The sequence below is a fragment of the Coregonus lavaretus genome, assembly GCF_964263955.1.
Source record: "Coregonus lavaretus genome assembly, chromosome: 1".
NCBI classification, from domain to species: Eukaryota; Metazoa; Chordata; class Actinopteri; order Salmoniformes; family Salmonidae; genus Coregonus; species Coregonus lavaretus.
In genome coordinates, this window is record NC_139988.1 from 13473192 (window position 1) to 13492413 (window position 19222).

General features: G+C 45.4%; 1 pseudogene across 1 annotated transcript in view; it reads left to right on the forward strand.

Moving 5' to 3' along the window:
- The first annotated feature begins 411 nt into the window (after positions 1–411).
- Positions 412–19222, forward strand: part of LOC311121447 — a 40455-nt pseudogene continuing 21644 nt past the window's right edge. Inside the window, exons 1-6 of the transcript in view lie at positions 412–431; positions 554–662; positions 1431–1450; positions 2444–2471; positions 2614–2640; positions 10240–10365. The product of the transcript in view is annotated as an uncharacterized misc_RNA (transcript). The remainder of the gene's footprint in view (positions 432–553; positions 663–1430; positions 1451–2443; positions 2472–2613; positions 2641–10239; positions 10366–19222) is intronic.

Below are 19222 nucleotides of genomic sequence, written 5' to 3' on the forward strand. Positions count from 1 at the left end.
TGTGATTATGGGGTGTTGTGTGTAGATTGATGAGGGGGGGGGGGGGGGGGACTATTTAATAAATTTTTGAATAACGCTGTAACCTAACAAAATGTGGAAAAAGTCAAGTGGTCTGAATACTTTCCGAAGGCACGGTAAGTTACTTGAAGTTTGAACTGTCCAACACTTCGCTTTGCCTGAAATATGTGAAAGCCCCCTCCATGGTTCCTCCGTGTTCTCAACTTTGAGAGGTCATCTAATGTCATGGTGGTTTCAGTGACCGGTGTAAGTGTATTTCCTGATGTCATGGTGGTTTCAGTGACCGGTGTAAGTGTATTTCCTGATGTCATGGTGGTTTCAGTGACCGGTGTAAGTGTATTTCCTGATGTCATGGTGGTTTCAGTGACCGGTGTAAGTGTATTTCCTGATGTCATGGTGGTTTCAGTGACCGTGTAAGTTTATTTCCTGATGTCATGATGGCTTTTGCATCCAGTGTGCATGTGTATTTGCCAGTGTCATGAGGGTTTCGACCTCTGGTGAGTGACTGTGTGTGTGTCCTCTTTCTGTGACTCAGCACTCAGGCTGGTGACATTCAGAAGCAGACAGAGGAGTACGAAAGGATGAAACGAGATCGCCAACATAGGGTCCAGGAGGAGGAGGGAGAGCTGGCTCTACAGAACCAGGTACACATACACTACCAGTCAAAAGTTTGGACACACCTACTCATTCAAGGGTTTATCTTTATTATTTAATTTTTTTACATTGTAGAATAATAGTGAAGATATCAAAACTATGAAATAACACATATGGAATCATGTAGTAACAAAAAAACTGTTAAGCAAATCAAAATATATTTTATAATTGAGATTCTTCAAATAGCCACCCTTTGCCTTGATGACAGCTTTGCACACTCTTGGCATTCTCTCAACCAGCTTCACCTGGAAGGAGTTCCCACATATGCTGAGCACTTGTTGGCTGCTTTTCCTTCACTCTGCCATCCGACTCATCCCAAATCATCTCAATTGGGTTGAGGTCGGGGGATTGTGTAGACCAGGTCATCTGATGCAGCACTCCATCACTCTCTACAATGTAGAAAATAGTAAAAAAAATAAAGAAAAACCCTTGAATGAGTAGGTGTGTCCAAACTTTTGACTGGTACTGTACACACACACACACACACACACACACACACACACACACTTGACAAGGGAAGTGGGAAGGTGCAGCGGTAGGCCACTCTCTAGTTTTAACATAAGACTGTCATCATGTTTTCACCTTTTCCTGTGGAAACCACATCCAGATGGGAGAGACCTTTACATCCACAGCCTACACAAAAGAGCAGTTAATCTACCTTGATTAAATCAGTCAATCACCATTAGACCACCTGCCTGCCAAGCCTCTGTGTGTTTCTGTGTGTATGTGCGAGTGTATGTGTGGGTGTGGTATTTCAGTCTAAACTCTGTGGCATGCAGTGTGTCTTGCTGCTGGCTGTTGTCCTGGCTCTTTGCTGTGTCATTCAATCTCTAGAGAAAATATCCCTTTTTGAGCTGCAGTGTATGTGTGTATTTGTCTGACTGTGTGTGTGTGTGTGTGTGTGTGTGTGTGTGTGTGTGTGTGTGTGTGTGTGTGTGTGTGTGTGTGTGTGTGCGCGCGCGCGCGTGAATGTTTGTGTGATTATCCCCCCCTGCCCTGTGAGGTAAGGAGAGAAGGTGTTAACACCTGCTGTGATGAATGAGGCTGGGTGAGGCTAGCTTGTCTGCTAGTGGTGGCTCTGGATATGGCGTCTGGAATAGGTCCGCTAGAAATATACCTTCTGTGGAGGTCTGTATGGGCTGTCGGAAACTTCATCAAGAATTAATCATCCTCTATGTAAATAGGACTACTCCCAAATCAGTGTGCCCTTTTCCAGATTCTGTTGATGACACATCCAGATGAATTGAGGAATTCTTTATACATTAATCTCCATGTATTTTCTCTCTATCCATCACATGTTCAAGAGATGATGACAGACTTTGATAATGAAATGGGGCAGAGAAAGCATGAGTTCAACCTGAGGATGGATCTTTAAATACTGCTGAACAATTAATCAAACGGCCACCCGGACTATTTACATTGACACCCACCACCTCCACCCTTTGTTTTAACACTGCTGCCTCTCGCTGTATATTATCTATGCATAGTCACTTTACCCCTACCTACATGTACAAATGACCTTGACTAACCTGTACCCCCGCACATTGACTCGGTACCGGTACCACCTGTATATAGCCTCATTATTATTATTATTTATTGTGTAACTTTGTGTCATTTTTTTACTTTAGTTTATTTAGTAAATATTTTCTTAACTCTATTCCTTGAACTGCATTGTTGGTTAAGGGCTTGTAAGTAAGCATTTCACGGTCTACACCTGTTGTATTCGGCGCATGTGACAAATAAAATGTGATTTGATTTGATTTGATTTGAGAGCCGTGGTCCTGTCTCACGAACTCAGGGTAAGGAGCCGGTGTGTGTGTGTGTGTGTGTGTGTGTGTGTAAACAGTCCCAGGTAAAACTGCTGAGTAAGATGGGATGATACGTGCTGATCCCTGATGAGCACACACGTGTGTGTGTGTGTGTGTGTGTCCCTCTCCCCAGGTGAAGCTGCTCTCTAAGGAGACAGAGGTCCAATCATAGGCCCAGGCTGTGGCCCTGAAGGCCTCAGAGGATCTCTATCAGCACCCACAGCTACAGCACAGACACTGGGAGATAAATCTCATCACCACCATCAAGGACGCACTTAAAATTATTCATGCCAACCTTATTTCCCATGTTTTAGATAAGATGTGATTGTCATTTCAAAGGAGCTAGAGGACAAACTAAAAGCTATGCAGAGCAAGAGAGAGAAGGAAAGAAGAGGAGAAGAGGAGCGAAGAGGAAAGAAGAGAGAGGAGGAGAAAATAGAGAGGAGGAGAGAAAAAGAGGGGCTAGAGAGAAGAAGAGAAAAGGAAAGAAGAGAGAGAAGGAGAAAAGAGCGAGAAGGAGAGAGGAGGAGAGAAGAGAGAGGGAGAGAGAAGAAGAGATGAGGTGATAGGAGAGAGAGGAAGAGAGAAGAGAAAGGAAGAAAGAGGAGGAGAGAGGAAGAGAGGAGGAAAGAGGAAGAGAGAGGAGGAGGAGACAAGCAAGAGGAAGAGAGGCGAGAAGAGAAGAGGAGGAGAGAGGAAGAGAGGAAGAGAGAGGAAGAAAGAGGAAGAGAGAGGAGTAAAGAGGAGGAGACAGGCAAGAGGAAGAGAGGCGAGAAGAGGAGGAGAGAGGAAGAGAGGAAGAGAGAGGAAGAGAGAGGAGAAAAGAGGAGGAGACAAGAGAGAAGAAAGGAGGAGAGAAGAGAGAGGAGGCGGGAAGAGAGAGGAAGAGAGAGGAGGAAAGAAGAGAGAGGAGGAGAGAGGATGAGAGAGGATAGAGGATGAGCGAGGAGGTGAGAGGAGAGAGGAGGAAAGAGGATGAGACAAGAGAGAGGAGGAGAGTGGAGAGAGGAGGAGAGAATATGAGAGAGGAGGAGAGAGGAGGAGAGAAGGAGAGAAGAGAAAGGAGAAGAGGAAGAGAGAGGAAGAGATGAGGAGAGATGAGAAAGGAGTAGAGAAGAGGAGAGGAGGAGAAAAGAGAGAGGAAAGAGAGGAAGAAATAGGAGAGAGAGGATGAAAGAAGAAGAGAAGAGAGGAAGAGAGGAGAGAGGAGGAGAGAGATGCGAGAGGAGGAGACAGGCGAGAGGTAGAGTGTTACGGATACAGGTATCCTGTATGTGTTTTTCCTCTCCTTCTGCCCTAATCACAGGTGTCCTTTGTGTTCCTGATTGGTGGTCGTTGGGGTGTCCCACCTGTCCGACATCCGTTCGTCTGCTGATTGCTGAGGTGGACCAATCAGTGGACATTCCTCTGCATTGTACCACCTGTTTCTGGTTTTTCACTCACATCACACATCCCTGTCACGTTCGTTCATGAACGAGAAGGACCAAGGCGCAGCGTGATATGCGTACATGTTTATTAAATATTAAACACAACGACAAAACAACAAACAAAACGAAACGAAACGTGAAGTCCAAGGCAGCACAACACAACATACCTTAACTGGAACAAGATCCCACAACCCACAAGTGCCAATAGGCTGCCTAAGTATGGTCCCCAATCAGAGACAATGAGCGACAGCTGCCTCTGATTGGGAACCACACCGGCCAACATAGAAATACACATACTAGAATATCAACATAGATATACACCAACATAGAACATACACACCCTGACTCAACCTATACGAGTCCCCTGAGTCAGGGCGTGACAGTACCCCCCCCCAAAGGTGCGGACTCCGACCGCGCAAATAAACATAACAGGGTAGGGGCCGGGTGTGCATTCCGCCTCGGAGGCGGATCCGGCTCAGGGCATGACGACCACTAACTCTCCGCCTCCCTGTTGCGCCCCTGGTCTGGTCTGGACCTCGGCACGCTGCTTCCCCTCTCCTTCCTCCCACGAAGTACCAAGCCCTGTCTGGACCCTGGTGTGGGAGACCCCGAACCTGGAGAGGGGCTGACGTCCGGGTCTGGAATGGAGCCGCTGACCGGAGCTGGACTAGACCCCGGTGGAGCGGTCTGCTCTGGCTCCGGAGTGGAGCCGCTGACCGGAGCTGGATCAGGCACCGGTGGAGCGGATTGCTCTGGCTCTGGAGTAAAGCAGCTGACCGGTGCCGAACCAGGCACCGGTGGAACAGGCACGGGCCGTGCCGGACTGGACACACGCACCACGGCTTGGTGCGAAGAGCAGGAACAGCCGGACCGGGCTGGCGACGCGCACCACTGGCTTGGTGCGAGGGACAGGAACAGGCCGGACCGGGCTGGCGACGCGCACCACTGGCTTGGTGCGAGGGGCAGGAACAGGCCGGGCCGGGCTGGCGACGAGCACCACTGAGAGAGGATGAGAGAGGAGGAGAGAAAAGAGAGGATGAAAGAGAGGAAGAGAGAGGAAGAGAGGAGGCGAAAGGAGGCGAAAGGAGGAGAGAGAGGAGGAGACAGGCGAGAGGAGGAGAGAGGAAGAGAAAGGAGGAGAGAAGAGATATTGGAGAGAGGAAGAGTGGTGAGAGGAGGAGAGAGGAGGAGGAGAGAGGAGAGAAGAAGAGAGGAGAGAGTGGATGAGAGAGGAGAGAAGAAGAGAGAGGAAGAGAGGAGAGAAGAAGAGAGGAGAGAGTGGATGAGAGAGGAGAGAAGAAGAGAGAGGAAGAGAGGAGGCGAGAGGAGGCTGAGAGAGAGGAGGAGGTAGGAGCAAGGAGGAGAGAGGCAAGAGGAGGAGAGAGGAAGAGAAAGGAGGAGAGAAGAGATAGGAGGAGAGAGGTGAGAGGAGGAGAGAGGAGGAGGAGAGTGGAGAGAAGAAGAGAGGAAGAGAGGAGGAGAGAGGAAGAGATGAGGAGAGAGGAAGAGAGAGGAGGATAAGAATAGAGAGGAAGAGAGGAGAGAGGAGAAGAGAAGAGAGAGGAGAAAGTGGAGAGAGGCGAGAGTAGGAGAAAGGAGGAGAGAGGAAGAGAGAGGAGGCGAGAGGAAGAGAGAGGAGGCGAGAAAAAAGAGAGGAAGAGAGAGGAAGAGAGAGGAGGAGAGATGAGGAGAGGGGAAGAGAGAGGAGGATAAGAATAGAGAGGAAGAGAGGAGGGAGGAGAAGAGAAGAGAGAGGAGAAAGTGGAGAGAGGCGAGAGTAGGAGAAAGGAGGCGAGAGGAAGAGAGAGGAGGCGAGAGGAAGAGAGAGGAAGAGAGAGGAGGCGAGAGGAGGCGAGAGGAAGAGAGAGGAGGAGAGAGTAGGAGAAAGGCGAGAGGAGGAGAGAGGAAGAGAAAGGAGGAGAGAAGAGATTATGGAGAGAGGAAGAGTGGTGAGAGGAGGAGGAGAGAGGAGAGAAGAAGAGAGAGGAAGAGAGGAGGCGAGAGGAGGTGAAAGGAGCAGAGAGAGGAGGAGAGAGTAGGAGAAAGGAGGAGACAGGCGAGAGGAGGAGAGAGGAAGAGAAAGGAGGAGAGAAGAGATATTGGAGAGAGGAAGAGTGGTGAGAGGAGGAGAGAGGAGGAGGAGAGAGGAGAGAAGAAGAGAGGAGAGAGTGGATGAGAGAGGAGGAGAAAGGAAGAGAGGAAGAGAGAGGAAGAGAGGAGGCGAGAGGAGGAGAGAGAGGAGGAGAGAAGAGGAGGAGGTAGGAGAAAGGCGAGAGGAGGAGAGAGGAAGAGAAAGGAGGAGAGAAGAGATAGGAGAGAGGAGTGAGGAATAGAGAGATGTGAGGAGGAGAGAAGAGATAGGAGGAGAGAGGTGAGAGGAGGAGAGAGGAGGAAGAGAGGAGAGAAGAAGAGAGGAGAGAGTGGATGAGAGAGGAGGAGAGAGGAAGAGAGAGGATGAGAGAGGAGGAGAGAAAAAAGAGAGGAAGAGAGAGGAGGAGAGAAGAGAGAGGAGGAGAGAGGAGAGAGAATAGAGGAGAGACGAAAGAGGAGTAAAGAGGAGAGAGAGGATAGAGGAGAGAGAAGAGAGAGGAAGAGAGAGGATGAGAGAGGATGAGACAAGAGAGAGGAAGCGAGAAAAAAGAGAGGAAGAGAGAGGAGGAGAGAAAAGAGAGGAGGAGAGAAGAAGAGAGGAGGAGAGAGGAGGAGAGAGGAGAGAAGATAGAGGAGTAAAGAGGAGGAGAGAGGAGAGAGTAAGAGAGGAGAGATGAGGAGAGAGGATGAGAGAGGAGTTAAGAGGATGAGAGAGGAGGAGAGAGGAGGAGACAAGAGAGCGAGAAAAAAGAGAGGAAGAGAGAGGAAGAGAGGAGAGAGTGGATGAGAGAGGAGGAGAGAGGAAAGAGGAGGAGAGAGGAGAGAAAAAAGAGAGGAAGAGAGAAGGAGAGAAGAGGAGAGGAGGAGAGAGGAGATAGTATAGAGGAGGAGAGAGGAGAGAGTGGATGAGAGAGGAGGAGAGAGGATAGAGGAGGAGAGAGGAGGGAGGATGAGAGAAAAGAGAGGAAGAGAGAGGAGGAGAGAAGAAGAGAGAGGAGGAGAGAGGAGAGATGAGGAGAGAGGATGGGAGAGGAAAAGAGAGGAAGAGGAGAGAGTGGATGCGAGAGGGGGAGAGAGGAGGAGAGAGGATAGAGGAGGAGGAGAGATGAGAGTGGATGAGAGAGGATAGAGGAGGAGAGAAGAGAGAGGAGGAGAGATGAGAGAGTGGATGAGAGAGGAGGAGAGAAGAGAGAGGAGAAGAGAAGAGAGAGGAGTAGAGAGGAGGAGAGAGGAGAGAGTATAGAGGAGGAGAGAAGAGAGAGTATAGAGGAGGAGAGAAGAGAGAGGAGGAGAGAAGAGAGGAGTAGAGAGGAGGAGAGAGGAAGAGAGAAGAGAGGAGGAGAGAGTATAGAGGAGGAGAGAAGAGAGAGGAGGAGAGAGGAGAGAGTTGATGAGAGAGGAGGAGAGAGAATAGAGGAGGAGAGAAGAGAGAGGAGGAGAGAGGAGAGTTGATGAGAGTGGAGGAGAGAAGAGAGAGAAGTAGAGAGGAGGAGAGAGGATAGAGTATAGAGGAGGAGAGAATAGAGAGGAGGAGAGAGTGGATGAGAGTGGAGGAGAGAGTATAGAGGAGGAGAGAGGAGAGAGTATATTGGAGGAGAGAAGAGAGTGGATGAGAGAGGAGAGAGTGGATGAGAGAGGAGGAGAGAGCAGAGAGTATAGAGGAGGAGAGAAGAGAGAGGAGATAGGAAGAGAGGAGAGATGAGGAGAGAGGATGAGAGAGAAAAGAGGATAAGAGGAGGAGAGAGGAAGAGAAAAAGAGCGGAAGAGAGGAGAGAGAGGATGAGTGAAGAAGAGAGAAAAGAGGGGAGGAGAGAGTAAGAGAGAGGAGGAGAGAAGAATAGAGAGGAAGAGAGGAGGAGAGAGGAGAAGAGAACAGAGAGGAGAAAGAGGAGAGAGGAAGAGAGAGGCGAGAGGAGCCGATAGGAGGAGAGAGGAGGAGAGAGGAAGAGAGAGGAAGAGAGAGGAAGAGAGAGGAAGAGAGAGGAAGAGAGGAGAAGAGAGAGGAGAGAGGCGAGAGTAGGAGAAAGGAGAAGAGAGGAGGAGACAGGCGAGAGGAGAGAGGAGGAGAGGAAGAGAGAAGAGAGCGGAAGAGAGGAGAAAGAGGATGAGTGAAGAAGAGAGGAAGAGAGGAGGAGAGAGGAAGAGAGAGGAGAAGAGAAGAGAGGAGAAAGAGGAGAGGCGAGAGTAGGAGAAAGGAGGAGACAGGCGAGAGGAGGAGATAGGAGGAGAGAGGAGGAGAGAGGATGAGAGAGGATGAGAGAGGAGGAGAGAGGAAGAGAGAGGAAGAGAGAGGAGGAGAGAAGAGAGAGGAGAGAGAGGAGGAGAGAAGAAGAGAGGAGGAGAGAAGAAGAGAGGAAGAGAGGAGGAGAGAGGAAGAGAGGAGGGGAGAGAAGAGAGGAGGAGAGAGGAAGAGAGAAGAGAGCGGAAGAGAGGAGAGAGGAGGAGAGAGGAAGAAGTCTACAATAAGAAGCGAGTCCTAGATGCTACTACTACTATACAAGTGCAACAGACAGAAGGACAGAAGGACAGACCAACTAGCAGCATATCAGCAGTAGTCCTAGACTAATGGTAGTCTATTGGATAGCGTGTTGATGTTCCCAAATGTAGGCATGAGGAATTGGACCGGGGATTGTGTGAGAGAGAGGCTCACAGAGAACAGCTACGGCAGGCGGAGACAGATATCAATCAACTACAGTCACAACTGGACGCTATGGCAACACACACGCAGGACCCAGAGAGACCACAAGGAAATACACGGTTCAGCTGTCAGAGATTTGAGCTCTAAATTCATATATTGGCCTACAGTGCCTTAGGAAAGTATTCAGACCCCTTGACCTTTCCCACATTTTGTTACGTTACAGCCTTATTCTAAAATTGATTAAATAAATAGAAATCCTCAGCAATCTACACACAATACCCCATAATGACAAAGCGAAAACAGGTTTTTAGAAATGTTAGCTCCTACAACATGATTGAAGTGCACCTGTTGTAAATTCAATTGATTGGACATGATTTGGAAAGGCACACACTTGTCTATATATGGTCCCACAGTTGACAGTGCATGTCAGAGCAAAAACCAAGCCATGAGGTCGAAGGAATTGTCCGTAGAGCGCTGAGACAGGATTGTGTCGAGGCACAGATCTGGGGAAGGGTACCAAACTATTTCTGCAGCATTGAAGGTCCCCAAGAACACAGTGGCATCCATCATTCTTAAATTGAAGAAGTCTGGAACCACCAAGACTCTTCCTAGAGCTGGCCGCCCGGCCAAACTGTCACGACTTCCGCTGAGGCTACCTCCCCTCCTTGTTCGGGCAGGTTTCGGCGTTCGTCGTCACCGGCTTACTAGCTACTGCCGCTCCCATTCTCATCACTCCACTTGTCTTGTCTTGTCAATCACACACACCTGGTGCTCATCCCCTAATTAGTCTGTGTATAAGTGTTCCCTCTGCCCCCTTGTCTTTGTGAGTGATTGTTCTATGTGGGAGGAGAGTAGCTCGGTTGGGATACTCTCTCATTTATTTTGCCAGGGTTGATTTTCCCCTGTGTCATTACATTTATTGTATTTTCTGAGACTGTGTTTGGTCAGGGAGCATTGTTTCCCCTGTACCTGTTTCGATTTCCGTTGTAGGCACATTGTATGTCTGGAAGGAATAAATCTGCATCCGGTTATTTTACTCCTGCGCCTGACTCCGTCCATCATTCACCACACAAACTGAGCAATCGGGGGAGAAGGACCTTGGACAGGGAGGTGACCAAGAACCCGATGGTCACTCTGACAGACCTCTAGAGTTCCTGTAACATAACAAAATGTGGAAAAAGTCAAGGGGTCTGAATACTTTCCAAAGGCACTGTAGATTTCAAAAGTAAATATAAAGGAGGAACAACTCCATATTAATGCTCATGATTTTTTAATTAGATGTTTGACGAGCAGGTGTCCACATACTTTTGGCCATATAGTGTAAGTGTTTCCAATGAAATCGTCCACCAATTAGTAGACAATTGGGAAGGCTATGCCTACACATAATTGGTTAAAATCACATGATGCACACCGATGATGTCATTTCACGCAGATATACGTTGATCTTGGGGTGGTACTGGAGATTATGAATATAAAGTTGAAACATTTTGGAATTTCCCTTTAACTTGTGTGTGTTTGCATGTGTGTGTGTCCATGTGTGTATGTGTGTTTGCATGTGTGTGTTTGCATGTGTGTGTGTGTGTGTGTTTATCGCAGGTACAAGCAGCAGCTGTGTGTGGGTGTGGCGCGAGAGAAGGCTCTGGAGCAGAGACGCTGTGAAGACAACAAGGCTGAACACTACCTGCACAGTGAGGGGTTAATACAGGGCCTGACACAGGCCAGAGACCAGGTGAGTCTCCTACAGGTGAACTCATATTCAGGCCTCATACAGGTGTGTAGACATGTGCTTTATAAAGGTATTTATAAACCGTAGAATAATATTTGCCAGGGCAATCTGATTATTTCACATGGAGATGTGGGAAGCTAAAAAGGCTAGCTAGCTTGCTATTTTTTTAGCCAGGCTAAAGCCAGCTAGCCAGGCTGCCAGCTAGCTACTACTAGCAAGGGAAAGCAACTCTTCCTTGTTTTCACAAAATGAAAAGACGCATGCACATAGATGAAAGAAGTGAAACTTGTAGTAACCTTAACCCTTGAGTGATGTTACCACAGCTATTCTGAAGAACAGCAGGAGCCCCACACGTGTCCTGGATAGTGAGAGAAAGGGAGTAGGGTGATAGGCGGAAGCATGGGGAGGAGGAGGGGAGTCTATGAAAGAGAGATCGATAGAGAGACTATGAAAGAGAGAGAGCGAGAGAGAGACTATGAAAGAGAGAAAGAGAGAGAGAGAGCGAGAGAGAGAGGGAGAGAGAGAGAATAGGTCAGACAGACAGAAAAAGACATTCAGACAGAAGAGGCTGTTACCAGGCGAGGATCGGACCCTTTTTTTCAATTTTTGCCTAAAATGACCCAAATCTAACTGCCTGTAGCTCAGGACCTGAAGCAAGGATATGCATATTCTTGATACCATTTGAAAGGAAACACTTTGAAGTTTGTGGAAATGTGAAATTAATGTAGGAGAATATAACACATTAGAACTGGTAAAAGATAATACAAACAAAAAAACGTGTTTTCTTACTTTTTTGTCTCATCTTTGAAATGGAAGAGAAAGGCCACAATAGAATATTGCAGTTTGGGCGCAATGTATATTTTGGCCACTAGATGGCAGCAGTGTGTGTGCAACGTTTCAGATTGAGCCAGTGAAGCATTGCAATACTGGACTATTTTGTATCAAGTCTGCCCAAATGTGCCAAATTGATACATTTTCAAGTACATAACTATAGAGAACATACCAAAATGATATGGTAATACAAAATGTACGTTTACACACTCCCAGGAATGTCATAAATGATGGATCATTAGCTTATACACTAACTTTCACACATCTAGATAGCCAGGCGGGGTGTGTGGAGCCAGAGACAGCAAGGGTTCAAACTGTAGAACCCAGTTCCTACATTTGAATATAAAAATGGATTTTATCAAACTAAACTATGCTACATTTTAGCTCTGGGACCCACTGGATGACAAATCAGAGCAAGATAACTGAATGTAAGTACATTATGTATTAAACCAGTTGCTGTGATACGTTTTTTGTTGTTGTGCACTCTCCTCAAACTGTAGCATGGTCTTTTTTTCACTGTAATAGCTACTGTAAATTGCACAGTGCAGTTAGATTAACAAGAATGTGAGCGTTCTGCCCATATAAGACATGTCTATGTCCTGGAAAGTTTGCTGTTACTTACAACAGTCATGCTAATCACATTAGCTCACGTTAGCTCAACCGTCGCGTATACGGGACACCAATCCCGTAGAGGTTAAACACCCCTCGGCTCCTGTTGACACCACCTCTATTACCACAGCATGTGACTGTTAACACCACCTCTATTACCACAGCATGTGACTGTTAACACCACCTCTATTACCACAGCATGTGACTGTTAACACCACCTCTATTACCACAGCATGTGACTGTTAACACCACCTCTATTACCACAGCATGTGACTGTTAACACCACCTCTATTACCACAGCATGTGACTGTTAATACCACCTCTATTACCACAGCATGTGGCTGTTGACACCACCTCTATTACCACAGCATGTGACTGTTAACACCACTTCTATTACCACAGCATGTGGCTGCTGACACCACCTCTATTACCACAGCATGTGACTGTTAACACCACCTCTATTACCACAGCATGTGACTGTTAACACCACCTCTATTACCACAGCATGTGGCTGCTGACACCACCTCTATTACCACAGCATGTGACTGTTGACACCACCTCTATTACCACAGCATGTGACTGTTGACACCACCTCTATTACCACAGCATGTGGCTGTTGACACCACTTCTCTCTATTTTATTAATCACTAATGTTTTACGGTATATCTGGGTGTATGCACCCCTTTTCCTCCGACTCCTGACCTGGTGCTATTGAGCTTCCTGGTCTGAAGTTCACAACCTTAATCTGATACTAGGCCGTCTTAGCTCTCATTTTCATCTTCCTCTTCTTCAAAAAGGGCCCTTTTTCAGGGTGCAGAATTAGTAGCCTGCTTTTGACCTCAGAAAACGGAGTTTCACTGATTTCTTTCATTCAGTAGTTTCACTATTCTATCAGTCAATTCTTTCACTGTTCTCTATTCAATAGTTTATTATTCATTTGTTTCAATAGTTCTACTGTTCTGTTTTCAATTGTTCATTGAAGCTACTTGGCTCGACATTCGGAATGGCGACTGACTGAAGCGGACCAGGGCTCTACGCTGACCTTTTTTACAAGGAGCACGTGTGTTTCTAAGTTTTTAAAAATGTAGGCGCACACAAAGAAATGTAGCAGCCCAATGAAAAATATTTGAGGTAATAAAGTTAGAGTCGTACATTTTTCTAGGCGTACTGGTGCTCCTAAATTAACATTCCAGGTCGCACAGCAAAATACTTAGGCGCATATGCGAATAAAATGGTGGCACTGTAGGAGAGAAGCAAATACACCATTAAATAACCATTTTACTGCACATTACAGATTCAATAAAGTAGATACTAAATGATGTCTGTCAAACATAAAGAAACCGGGAACTTTAACAGGCAACTCCCCGCAAAACCAGTCAACTATGGCGGCAGCGACTACCCTCAGCGAAGACCACTTACTCTCTTGAGATGACAGCTTCACTAACAACGTCCCTCTCACCCATACAATCATCCCTGGACGTGGTCCGACTGACAGTGGAGTTACTTGGCTTTCTTCAATCCCCAGATTCCACTCTTGATTCTCAATATATGCAATTTAGCAGATACTTTTATCCCCAAAGTTACTTCTCCCATTCCATAAAATGAACTCTTGGTCTCAACAACACGCACACACACACACACACACACACACACACACACACACACACACACACACACACACACACACACACACACACACACACACACACACACACACACACACACACACACACACACACACACACACACACACACACACACACACACACACACACACACACACACACACACACACACACACACACACACACACACACACACACACACACACACACACACACACACAAATACACACAAATACACACACTTCAGTGTTCTCTCCCCTTCTGATGCCCCACTGTTCCTAGAGGGGGGCTCTGGTCCCGTCCACAGCCTTTTTTAAGTGGTGCCCTTTCCTTCAGCATCCCAAGTGGTCTGATGCCCTTTCATATTGGCTGACCAACATGCCTGTCCCTGTTGCCTCTATGGCACTTACCCTGCACCCTCAGCAAGGCTTTAATGCCAAAACGTGTTGGGTTTGAACTTGAACTTTCATTTTGTTCCCAAGAGTGGCTATCCTTCGTCGGCCTATGGGACCTAGATATCAAAGGGTATTTGTCACATGCTTCGTAAACAACAGGTGTACACTAACAGTGAAACGCTGACTTACATTACTTACATTGTGTAAGGGTTGGTGTGAGGTGTGACCCAGATGCAGTGCAGGATAGACAGTAGGCAGAGATGGTGAAACAAGGATCTTTACTGGTGGTCCCGAAGCCAGGATACAAAACAACGGACTTAACGCAATAAAAGAAAGGTGGAGCAAATAAGTCTCCAAAAACAGGCTGACAGCCAAAATACGAAGTAGTAACTATGACTGAAATAATAAAGAAACAGGGAGAACACTTCTCGAGTACCTGTACATACTTCTTCGATCAGACACTGATTAGTACTGCTGAGCACAGAGAAAGAAGCAGAGTAAACTGAGCAAGGGAACACAGGGAAGTGAGGGCATAAATACACAGGTGAACAGATAGACCCAGGTGACACCAATAGGATACTGATTAGTCCAGACTGTGAGTAAGGAGGTGCCTAAGGTTGTCGGAGGATGACACCTAGTGGGTCGCTCCGGAACTGCGACCCCCTCCTGTAACAACATTGTCCAACAATGCAGAGTTAAAGATAAAGATATATAGAAGTAGTGGCTCGAGGAATAAATACACAGTGAATAACAAATAACAATAATGAGTAAAAATAACATGGCTATATACAGGAAGTACCAGCACTGAGTCGATATGCAGGGGTACCAGGTAGTTGAGGTAGCTATGTACTACAGGAGGCACCTTAATTGGGGAGGGCAGGCTCGTGGTGATGGCTGGAGCGGAATCAGTGGAATGGTATCAAATACATCAAACACATGGTTTGATGCCATTCCAATTGCTCCGTTCCAGCCATTATAATGAGCCGTCCTCTCCTTAGCAGCCTCCACTAAAGGGGTAAAGTGACTAGGCAACAGGATAGATAATAAACAGTAGCAGCAGCGTATGTGGTGAGTGTGAAAGTGTGTGTGTGTGGGCATACTGTGCCTTCAGAAAGTATTCCTCGACTTTTCACACATGTTACAAAATGTGGGCTTCAAATGTTTTTGATTGTCTTCTTTTGTCAACGATCCACACACAATACTCTGTAATGTGAAACTGTAAGAAAAATTCTAAGATGAAAAAATTTATGACAAATAAAATACAAATATATCTTGATTAGACAATTATTCAACCCCCTGAGTCAGCGATTATAGCTGTGAGTCTTTTTGGGTATGTCTCTAAGAGCTTTGCATACCTGGATTGTACAGTTTTTGCCAATTATTCTTAAAAAAATGATTTAAGCTCTGTCAAGTTGGTTGTTGATCATTGCCAGACAGCCATTTTCAAGTCTTGCCATAGATTCTCAAGCTGATTTAAGTCAAAACTATAACTAGGCCACTCAGGAACATTCAATGTCGTCTTGGTAAGCAACTACAGTGTAGATTTGGCCTTGTGTTCTAGACTATTGTCCTGCTGAAAGGTGAATTTGTCTCCCAGTGTCTGTTGAAAAGCAGACTGAACCAGGTTTTCCTCTAGGATTTTGCCTGTGCTTAGCTCTATTCTGTTTCTTTTTATCCTAAATAAGTCCCTAGTCCTTGCTGATGACAAGCATACCCATAACATGATGCAGCCACCACCATGCTTGAAAAAATGAAGAGTGGTACTCAGTGATGTGTTGTGTTGGATTTGGACAGTACCGTATCTTTAGAAAGTCAAAAACCTTTGGACCACTAGTGGGTGCACGGTATTGTTGTTTCTGGCTCATTAACATATTTTGAGGCGTGCCTTGTAAGAGTCTTTATTTGTTGCACCAGTTAGTGAGAATGATGACGTACCAATTTAACTGTTATGTGGTTATAGACCCCATCAATTTAAAATGTATAGGGGACAGATTGGAGTGCAAGTCTTAAACCTTAAAGATGCAGTATGCAGAAATTGCTCCGCCATTTCCTGGTTGCAAAAATTCTAATAGTTCGCCTAATTTCAGTTTATGTGACCAAACAAGCAAGTATAGTGTAGAGAATCATTGTGCCATCTGAACCACTGTGAAATATATTTTCCATAACCAAAAATATTGTATTTTCAGCTGTTTGAAGCTGGTGTACAAAACCGAAAGTAAAAGATGCAAAAACGAAACTTAAGAACGGAAGCATAGAAATTGCGCACATAAAACAGATATACCGCTTCTTAGACTTGCTTTCAATGCGAATGACAGATCTACAATTTACATTTCTATGTGAACATGGTCGGGTCGCCCAAAAAGTTAGATATTGCAGCTTTAAATTGTTGAGCATTTTGCCATGTCCTTTTGGTCTGTTTTGCCCTGTAGTCGCTGCCTTTGTTAAGGCCTCTAGAAGTGTAGGTGATATAAAACACCAAATATTCATTAATATGCTGTAATGTGTAAAATCTTTACCTAGTAGCCAGCCTGCTTGCACCAATCCCTTGTAATTACAGAAAAATACAGTGAAATACAAACCCCTCCCCTCAATGAATTTCATTCATCCATTCATCCATTCCATTCATCCATTCATCCATTACATTAATTCATTAATTCATCCATTACATTCATTCATTCCGATTACAGTAGCATTTACTTTTTTACAGTATACTACGATTGTGGTCCTCTGTAGCTCAGCTGGTAGAGCACGGCGCATGTAACGCCAAGGTAGTAGGTTCGATCCCCGGGACCACCCTTACACAAAAAAAAAATGTATGCACGCATGACTGTAAGTCGCTTTGGATAAAAGCGTCTGCTAAACACATGACACAGTACTTTTTTTAATTTGTATATTTTTTATTTTTTATTTTAGGGGGATAGATCAGCTTTAATATTGCAGATAGATTGTAACTTCCATCAATGTAATTGTCTGCATCACTTCCAATCCCCCATATGGTTTTTTTCTTGCAAATGTATATATATACAGTGGGGGGAAAAAGTATTTAGTCAGCCACCAATTTTTGCAAGTTCTCCCACTTAAAAAGATGAGAGAGGCCTGTAATTTTCATCATAGGTACACGTCAACTATGACAGACAAATTGAGAAAAAAAATCCAGAAAATAACATTGTAGGATTTTTTATGAATTGATTTGCAAATTATGGTGGAAAATAAGTATTTGGTCACCTACAAACACGCAAGATTTCTGGCTCTCACAGACCTGTAACTTCTTCTTTAAGAGACTCCTCTGTCCTCCACTCGTTACCTGTATTAATGGCACCTGTTTGAACTTGTTATCAGTATAAAAGACACCTGTCCACAACCTCAAACAGTCACACTCCAAACTCCACTATGGCCAAGACCAAAGAGCTGTCAAAGGACACCAGAAACAAAATTGTAGACCTGCACCAGGCTGGGAAGACTGAATCTGCAATAGGTAAGCAGCTTGGTTTGAAGAAATCAACTGTGGGAGCAATTATTAGGAAATGGAAGACATACAAGACCACTGATAATCTCCCTCGATCTGGGGCTCCACGCAAGATCTCACCCCGTGGGGTCAAAATGATCACAAGAACGGTGAGCAAAAATCCCAGAACCACACGGGGGGACCTAGTGAATGACCTGCAGAGAGCTGGGACCAAAGTAACAAAGCCTACCATCAGTAACACACTATGCCGCCAGGGACTCAAATCCTGCAGTGCCAGACGTGTCCCCCTGCTTAAGCCAGTACATGTCCAGGCCCGTCTGAAGTTTGCTAGAGTGCATTTGGATGATCCAGAAGAGGATTGGGAGAATGTCATATGGTCAGATGAAACCAAAATATAACTTTTTGGTAAAAACTCAACTCGTCGTGTTTGGAGGACAAAGAATGCTGAGTTGCATCCAAAGAACACCATACCTACTGTGAAGCATGGGGGTGGAAACATCATGCTTTGGGGCTGTTTTTCTGCAAAGGGACCAGGACGACTGATCCGTGTAAAGGAAAGAATGAATGGGGCCATGTATCGTGAGATTTTGAGTGAAAACCTCCTTCCATCAGCAAGGGCATTGAAGATGAAACGTGGCTGGGTCTTTCAGCATGACAATGATCCCAAACACACCGCCCGGGCAACGAAGGAGTGGCTTCGTAAGAAGCATTTCAAGGTCCTGGAGTGGCCTAGCCAGTCTCCAGATCTCAACCCCATAGAAAATCTTTGGAGGGAGTTGAAAGTCCGTGTTGCCCAGCGACAGCCCCAAAACATCACTGCTCTAGAGGAGATCTGCATGGAGGAATGGGCCAAAATAACAGCAACAGTGTGTGAAAACCTTGTGAAGACTTACAGAAAACATTTGACCTGTGTCATTGCCAACAAAGGGTATATAACAAAGTATTGAGAAACTTTAGTTATTGACCAAATACTTATTTTCCACCATAATTTGCAAATAAATTCATAAAAAATCCTACAATGTGATTTTCTGGATTTTTTTCCCTCATTTTGTCTGTCATAGTTGACGTGTACCTATGATGAAAATTACAGGCCTCTCTCATCTTTTTAAGTGGGAGAACTTGCACAATTGGTGGCTGACTAAATACTTTTTTCCCCCACTGTATATATGTATATATATATACATACACATACAGTGAGGGAAAAAAGTATTTGATCCCCTGCTGATTTTGTACGTTTGCCCACTGACAAAGAAATGATCAGTCTATAATTTTAATGGTAGGTTTATTTGAACAGTGAGAGACAGAATAACAACATTGAAAATGGGTCATGGATGGGTATTCCAGCATGACAATGACCCAAAACACATGGCCAAGGCAACAAAGGAGTGGCTCAAGAAGAAGCACATTAAGGTCCTGGAGTGGCCTAGCCAGTCTCCAGACCTTAATCCCGTAAAAAAATCTGTGGAGGGAGCTGAAGGTTCGAGTTGCCAAACGTCAGGCTCGAAACCTTAATGACTTGGAGAAGATCTGCAAAGAGGAGTGGGACAAAATCCCTCCTGAGATGTGTGCAAACCTGGTGGCCAACTACAAGAAACATCTGACCTCTGTGATTTCCAACAAGGGTTTTGCCACCAAGTACTAAGTCATGTTTTGCAGAGGGGTCAAATACTTATTTCCCTCATTAAAATGCAAATCAATTTATAACATTTTTGACATGCATTTTTCTGGATTGTTATTCTGTCTCTCACTGTTCAAATAAACCTACCATTAAAATTATAGACTGATCATGTCTTTGTCAATGGGCAAACGTACAAAATCAGCAGGGGATCAAATACTTTTTTCTCTCACTGTACATACATATAAATACATATACATACATATATATACATATCCTTTAAAACAATATATTTCCCTTTATTACTTTCCAACCCCAC